Source organism: Podarcis cretensis, assembly GCF_951804945.1.
Source record: "Podarcis cretensis genome assembly, chromosome: 2".
In the NCBI taxonomy this organism is placed as follows: domain Eukaryota; kingdom Metazoa; phylum Chordata; class Lepidosauria; order Squamata; family Lacertidae; genus Podarcis; species Podarcis cretensis.
Genome location: NC_137171.1, coordinates 61849034 through 61856081, shown reverse-complemented (window position 1 = coordinate 61856081; position 7048 = coordinate 61849034). Strand labels below are relative to the sequence as shown.

Below are 7048 nucleotides of genomic sequence, written 5' to 3'. Positions count from 1 at the left end.
GGGGGACTCCTGAGAAAAACACACAAACATGCAACAGTTCGTAAGAAATTTGCTAGTTTCTCAGGCAAAAATGAGAGAGCAATTGTTAATAGTTTTAACGGTAGGAGGTAAGGCTAGCATGGAGGCATCCTGAAACTTCAATTCTACTTTTATATCCTTTCAAAACAATAATTACCAGTCTCAGACACTCATGGTAATATTCTATTATAGGACCTAAAACTGTAAATAGTACCACAGACGATTCTTATAATCCGAATTGGATTATTTTAAATCTGTCACTACCCAAATTCAACATTTTTTTAAAAATGACAGTATGTTCAAGTCAATTTAGCCAAACCTTTCTGTATCAAAATATTTTCAAATTCTCATGTTGTTAATTGGATAAATTCGGTCACGTGGCATTTCTGTACTTTCTGCAACAGGCTCTCAACAGGATGCTCTCAGGAATCCTGATGGAAGTTACTTCCAGGTTAGCGCCAACATCTAATGGCGGATTCCCTCTGAGCTCCGGAGGGGATCGGCTCAGTAGGGATCGGGTTCTGCTGCGCCGGCGACGCGGGGACCCTTAAAAGCCACAGGCGCAGATGCCTGTGGACGTGGTGACTCGACGGGCACCATTAGCGCCCTCCCGACCCGTAAAGGAGCCTTTTTAAAGGCTGCGGAACGGGGGACGGGGAGCGGCGCGGTGCTGAGAGTCCTCTGCTTCCCCTGCTGAGCGAAGCCGCATGCCATGGATGGAGAGCGCTGACTTCTTCCTTTAAACATTTGGACTAAAAGCAACAACCCGTGAGTAATACGGACATTGGACTTAAAAGGGAAATTCTTTCTTTTAAATTCGATACAACCGGGGGAGGTGTAAAAAGGAAGTCCGCCCCCCTGCCTTGTAGATAATCTAAAGCAAGGACCAGATAACTAAAGTTGAGAGAAACGTCTTTGCCTTTTTGGAAGAAAAATTATCATTTTCGCGATTGGACAGTATAATTAATTTTGCTGGAGGACAAGAATCGGTTTAAGTTAAAGTGTAACCCTCCAAGACCCGGGAGTGATCCGGAGAGAGCCTGTTAAAAAGACTCAGAAGACTTTGACAGCTGTCAAACTAGCTGTCAAAGTTGGGGAATAAAAGGAAACTTTGTTTTTGGTGACTCTGCTGGCTAGATTTTCTTTAATTTTGGATACAAATTGTTGGGAGTAAAGGAAAATAAGTTACATTGGATTATTGGATTGAAACTGGAGAGACACTTAGTAAACAGAATCCCCCTAGAGGGGATTTTTGAGATATTGTAAGAAATGGCTGTAAGTGGAAAAATACTCGCTGAGCTGAACAGGACTTTCTATCTCCTGGGAAAGTTCCAGGACCAGAGTGATATTTTGACTACAAGGGCAACAGCATTGAACGACATAGTAAATAATCTTATGGGAACAGGAAGAGACTCGACACAAGTTTTCGTTACTGAATCAAAAGTCCTTGAAGTCTTTGAAGTTGGAACAGAAGCTGCTGCAGCTGGGGAAATGAAATTTGATAAATCCCAAGAGACACATGAGAACTTGCTGGAAAATGAAGGTGAAGCCACAATGTTGTGGAAGATCAAGCCAGACCAGAGGCCTGGCAGTATAAATTTGATCAAGATGGAAATTGGAGCTTTTGGGACATATAGATTTAAAAGATTTAAGAAACAAAATCTGAGCTCCATTTTTAAAAACAGAGGCCTGCTTGGAAGAAAAATGGACACTATTGAGATAGAGCTTCTTCGAGAGTTGGTGTTGAAAATAAAGGACTGTCAAAAAAACCGGCAGAGAGAAATTGAGAGAGGTTTAAAAGCCTCAGAAGTTTGGGATCCAGGTTGAGAATAGATGGACTGATGGACATTGGTTTGGGGATCAAAACCGGGAAAGGGAGGGTGGGATCTGGGAATCCAAAGGATGTTAAAATATAATTTGTTTAGACCTTGTTTATATGTTTATTTTTTGCAATTTTTATGGAATGTGGGAAAATCGTGAAAGGGAAATTTGAGTCGACTTTAGGAAAAAGGTTTAAGTTTAAGTTAAAAATTGGGTTTTTCTTAAATTAAATAGACATAAGGTTTTAAAAATAAATGGAGGAATGAAAGAAAGAAGAAAAGAAAAATAAATAGCATGAGTTAATCAAACTATTAAGTTAAGGTTGAGAAATAAGACAAGAACTTGTTGAGCGGATAAATGAAATTATAATACAGAAGGGGGAGGTGTGAGGAGGTCGGGGAAATAAGGCTTAAGAAAAAAAGGATTGAAATTATACCTGGTTTTTTTTTTGTTTCTGTATGTTTATATGTTTGTGTGTGTTTATGTGTATAAATGGAAACTTTAATAAATATCATTAAAAAAAAAAAAAGGAATCCTGATAGAAGTTGTGGACAGGCCATGATGACATATTCCACAACCTCTCCATTCTGACAAGTAGGGGGTGAGGGAATGAGCAGCATGGAGTTGGAAGGCTTTTAGCTAAACAGTAATGAGGCAGAGAAGCTTTTAAACTCTGTATTAATAGGCACTTAGCTTTCTGTTTAAACCACCAGCTTGCTCTTGTAAATCAGGGCTCTTAATAACTACATGCCACACTCTGCCATTTGCAAACCTTTGGATCTTGGCCAAAGCATGAAATACTTTCGTTAAATCAAATGAACATCAGAGCTGAAGCCATACAAGCAGAACAGTGATGTTTAATCAAATGGGTTTGTTCCTCATGGTGATAATATTTGGCCTTCTAAATCTTGTTGGACTACAATACCTGTAGCAGGTGGTGGCTGGTGAGGCATAACAGGTAGGGCACTATTGCTTTTCCAGCTTCCCAACACAGTGGATTGCTGGTGCTTACTGAGAGGGGGGCAGGAGGTGTTGTGGGATGTAATCCATTGGAACAGTCAAGTACAACATTTCCTATTTCCCTAGAGTGGGCACAGGCAGGGGGATGTTACTCCAGTCAGTGTAACTTCCTGTTACACTGGTCTGGAGCTTCCTCACCCTGCATGTGAACTGGGAGATGGGCATGGCCCTGACTGACTCCATAAAAGAGCCAAGTCACGCAGCCATTTTCTCTCTCTTGCTGAGCTCTTGCTTGCTGCTCTCTTGTTGCCATGCTGCTCTCCTGCAGCCATTTTGTTCTCTTAATGTAATTTTGCTGTCTGCTGGCTGAGAGCACATGAGCTCAATCTCCATATGGGATAAATTCACAGTTTGTTTTGTAACTACTAAGTAAAGCTTGCCTTTCAGGGATCTAATCGTGAACTGAATGTTAGTAAATTTCTTGTTACTTTTAAGGAAATACCCTTGGGTCTTTCCTTAAAAGGACACCATAAATAATCCATATGGGAAAACCAGATTGAATTTCTTTAGTTAAGTAATCCAAATGAATCTGCAAACTAGCTTCCTGCTATATTGAGGGGAATCTGCTGTGCTACATCACTCACTAGTGTGAATGAAGGAAGGATAATACCGTATTTTTCGCCCTATAGGACGCACCGGCCCATAGCCACCCCCAGATTTTTTTGGGGGGAAACAAAGGAAAAAAATTTTTTTCCCGCCCCCCAGGCGCGGGGCTGGGGCGGGGGAAGCCCGAGCTTCCCCCTCCCCCAGCCCCCAGAACAGGACCCAGAGCGATGCCGAAGCTGCGTGCAGCTTTGCCATCGCTCTGGGAGCTTGCGGGGCTGGAGGAGGGGGAAGCCCTCCGCCAGCCTTCTAACCAAGTCGGGTAACAGCGGGAAAGGCGCGCTACACCTCCCGCTGTCCCCCGAGCTTGTGGGGCTGGCGGTGGGGCTCTCCTGAAGCCTGGAGAGTGAGAGGGGTCGATGCGCACTGACCCCTCTTGCTCTCCAGGCTTCAGCGAAAGCCTGCATTCGCCCCATAGGACGCACACACATTTCCCCTTCATTTTTGGAGGGGAAAAAGTGCGTCCAATAGGGCGAAAAATACGGTACTTATTCAATATAGCCTTTCCTACTATCCTTAACATTCCCACAAAGGGTTATGGGGCCCAGAGTTACATATTTTTGAGTAGTTTTGGTAGATGGCACTGGATTTAGATCCTGAGCTGCCAGAGGCAAAACTGAATGGAGGAACAGGTGTGAGCCTTAACTTCTAACTCACATTCCAGCTACACAAAAACAAGACGTTTCTACATGCTCACACCACCATAAACATGTCTCCAGCCTGTATCCAGGCAAGCCTAAGGCATTGTCACAGCTGAAGGGCACATTCCAGCTAGACAAAAGCACTTGAGGAGGGGACAGAGCTGACAAGGGGAAGTGGCCTGAGAAGAGTCATGAGGGTTGGAGGACCACACTTGGCTCCCACCCTTAGTCTTTAGTTCCTACCCCTAGCTTAGATAATGTATGAGCACCACAGAAAAATAAACCACATTACTTCAGGACTGTACTTACATTCCATAAAGAACTAGTGCAAAAGGATCTGATCTATTATTTCCCTATAATGGAAATTTGGGATAACCAGCCTCATATAACCAACATAAAGGTAAAGGTAAAGGTACCCCTGCGCGTACGGGCCAGTCTTGACAGACTCTGGGGTTGTGCGCCCATCTCACTTAAGAGGCCAGGGGCCAGCGCTGTCCGGAGACACTTCCGGGTCACGTGGCCAGCGTGACATCGCTGCTCTGGCGAGCCAGAGCCGCACACGGAAACGCCGTTTACCTTCCCGCTGGTAAGCGGTCCCTATTTATCTACTTGCACCCGGAGGTGCTTTCGAACTGCTAGGTTGGCAGGCGCTGGGACCGAGCAGCGGGAGCGCACCCCGCCGCAGGGATTCGAACCGCCGACCTTTCGATCGGCAAGCCCTAGGCGCTGAGGCTTTAACCCACAGCGCCACCTGCGTCCCAGGTGTATAACCAACATACTTAAGTCTAATTAATGCATGAAGGGGTTAATACCATAAAGTAAGCTGTCCTGCCAGGCTTAACTCACCGGGGGGAGGGCTAGGTAATCAAGACTTTGTTTTCCCTCCATCTACCTAAGAAGGTCAGCATGTGAAAAGGCTAAGCTGGTTGCTCCATCCTAGCCTAGCTTCCCTTCCATTCCTGTATCAATAATTTAGGAACCTTCACCACTTTAACACTAAGCCATGTTTTAATGCCTGTGCAACTTTTCTGACTGATGTATGGAAAAACACATTAACCTGACCTTTGAAGAGCTGGTAAGTAAACCAGTTTTTAATTTACCAAACATGGTCTTTTCCTATCCTGGGGGAAGAGGGAAGTTCTGGAATGCAGAAGGGCATATTTGCTGCATATATTATGTTTTAAAATCTCAAGTGGGTTTCTCTCATCAAAGAGTACCTGCCCAAAACTTGGATCTTGGTATCCAGGAATTATCCTTTTTATACCTATTTCCCCCCTTGCACCAACAGAAAAGTGTATATGTCCTGAACCCCTGGCCTACCTGGCAGCAAGTCAGTCAAGTCCAAGTCCAGGTGGGTCAAATCAGACAAGCAAAGTCCAAAGGTCAGGAAATACAATCCAGGGTCAATCCAAGTAGCCAAGTCTGAAATCCAGCAGTCAGAATACAGTCCAGTCTCAAACCCAAAGAACAGTACCATGGAGGTCCAGGAGCATCCAAGCCAAGGCTGAGCAGACACAGCACCTAACCTCTGCTTCCCTTTTGTACTTTCCATGCCAGCTGCATCATCTGGGCTTGATGAGGCATGTAACCCTGTTTCAACCCTACTCCAGCTGAGGAATCACACCCCTCCTCCCAGAGCAAGCGAGCCCCACCTAGTCAACTAGGGAGGTGGGCTGTGGGCCCTTGCCTGCCTCAGCCTCCTAGAGTGCCACTTCTGCTGCTCCCTAAGCCTCAGATCCTACTGTGTTCATGGGGACAGGGACCCCACTGGCCCTGGTGATGGATCCTGCTGTTCTGGTTCCTGTTCACCTCCACCCCCTTGCCATCCTCTGTCACCCTGTGAGTACTTCCTTCCCCATTGCCTGTTTGCCCCAGTGTGTTCCAGACCCAGCTACACCCCTCTTAGGATCCTCTTCCTCCTCTCTGTTGTCCTGCCAGTTTGTTACAGTATTTAAGTGCTCATATTTGGATTCATCTAATGCAGGCATGTCCAACAGATCGATCACAGGGGTGTCCCAGGGTGATCATGGTATGGACAATGGGTAGATCAGAGCCAGTTTTTTAATACTTGGAGTAGATCGCAGTCTCTTGGGAGTTGGACGTGCCTGATCTAGTGCTTCACATAAGTGGTGCCTCCATGTAAACACTACTCTGTATGCTCCTGAGCTGATAACAGGGGTTGCATCATATGTGAACCAATGCCAACCATTCACCATATTTCGATCCAGGAAAGCATTTCTTCCCCAGGTCATCTTTGGCTATGGACTCCAGGAATGTGGTTGCCTTCTCCTTTAGTGTATGCCTTGAGTCTGGCAATCTTTTGGAGCCTGTGCGAGTTGATTAGAAGATGGTGAGTATATGAAAGAACATTGTAAATATTTGAGAACATTTGCAGGTTTGATTTAAAATATTTTGTAATGATAATTTTTGAAGCTGGTTTACAAATACTAAAGTAATCTTTTTAAGTATAGTAAGAAGGTAAATAGGGTGATATAGAAATGCCAAGATGATTGTGATTGGTTAAGAAAGCCAGGGAGTGGCGTGGGGGAGTCAATGCTCGGTACGAGCAAAGTTGTATGCGATGATATAATTTGATATGAATGTGACAAAGGAAAAATATGAAAATTTAATAAAAAAATATATTAAAAGAAGAAGAAGAAGAAGATGGTGAGTCCCAACTAACAACAGGAGGATTGGACCAGATGGCTTTTGGTTCCTTCTAGTTCTTTGATGTTGTGATTCGCCATTTAGCAAAGACAGATGCAAAACATACTTTTTTAAAAAGTCATGCCTGAATACCCAGCGTTTCTTTCTGTTCTTGACTCTTGTTATTGTTCTGTTTATTAAGCTGAGAAAAGCTGCTCAGGGAAGTCAGTGTGCGCTTTTGCCATCCCTAAGCACAGAGAATAACTAAAAGGAATAACCAATTCCAGAACCAACATTTT

At 44.4% G+C, this 7048-nt stretch overlaps 1 long non-coding RNA gene across 1 annotated transcript; it reads left to right on the top strand.

The window, feature by feature from the left end:
- Positions 1-2879: 2879 nt before the first annotated feature.
- On the top strand, positions 2880-5439 carry LOC307205148. The gene is made up of 3 exons (XR_013833914.1): positions 2880-3267; positions 5080-5178; positions 5392-5439. It is a non-coding gene; the product is annotated as an uncharacterized lncRNA (long non-coding RNA).
- Positions 5440-7048: the final 1609 nt, after the last annotated feature.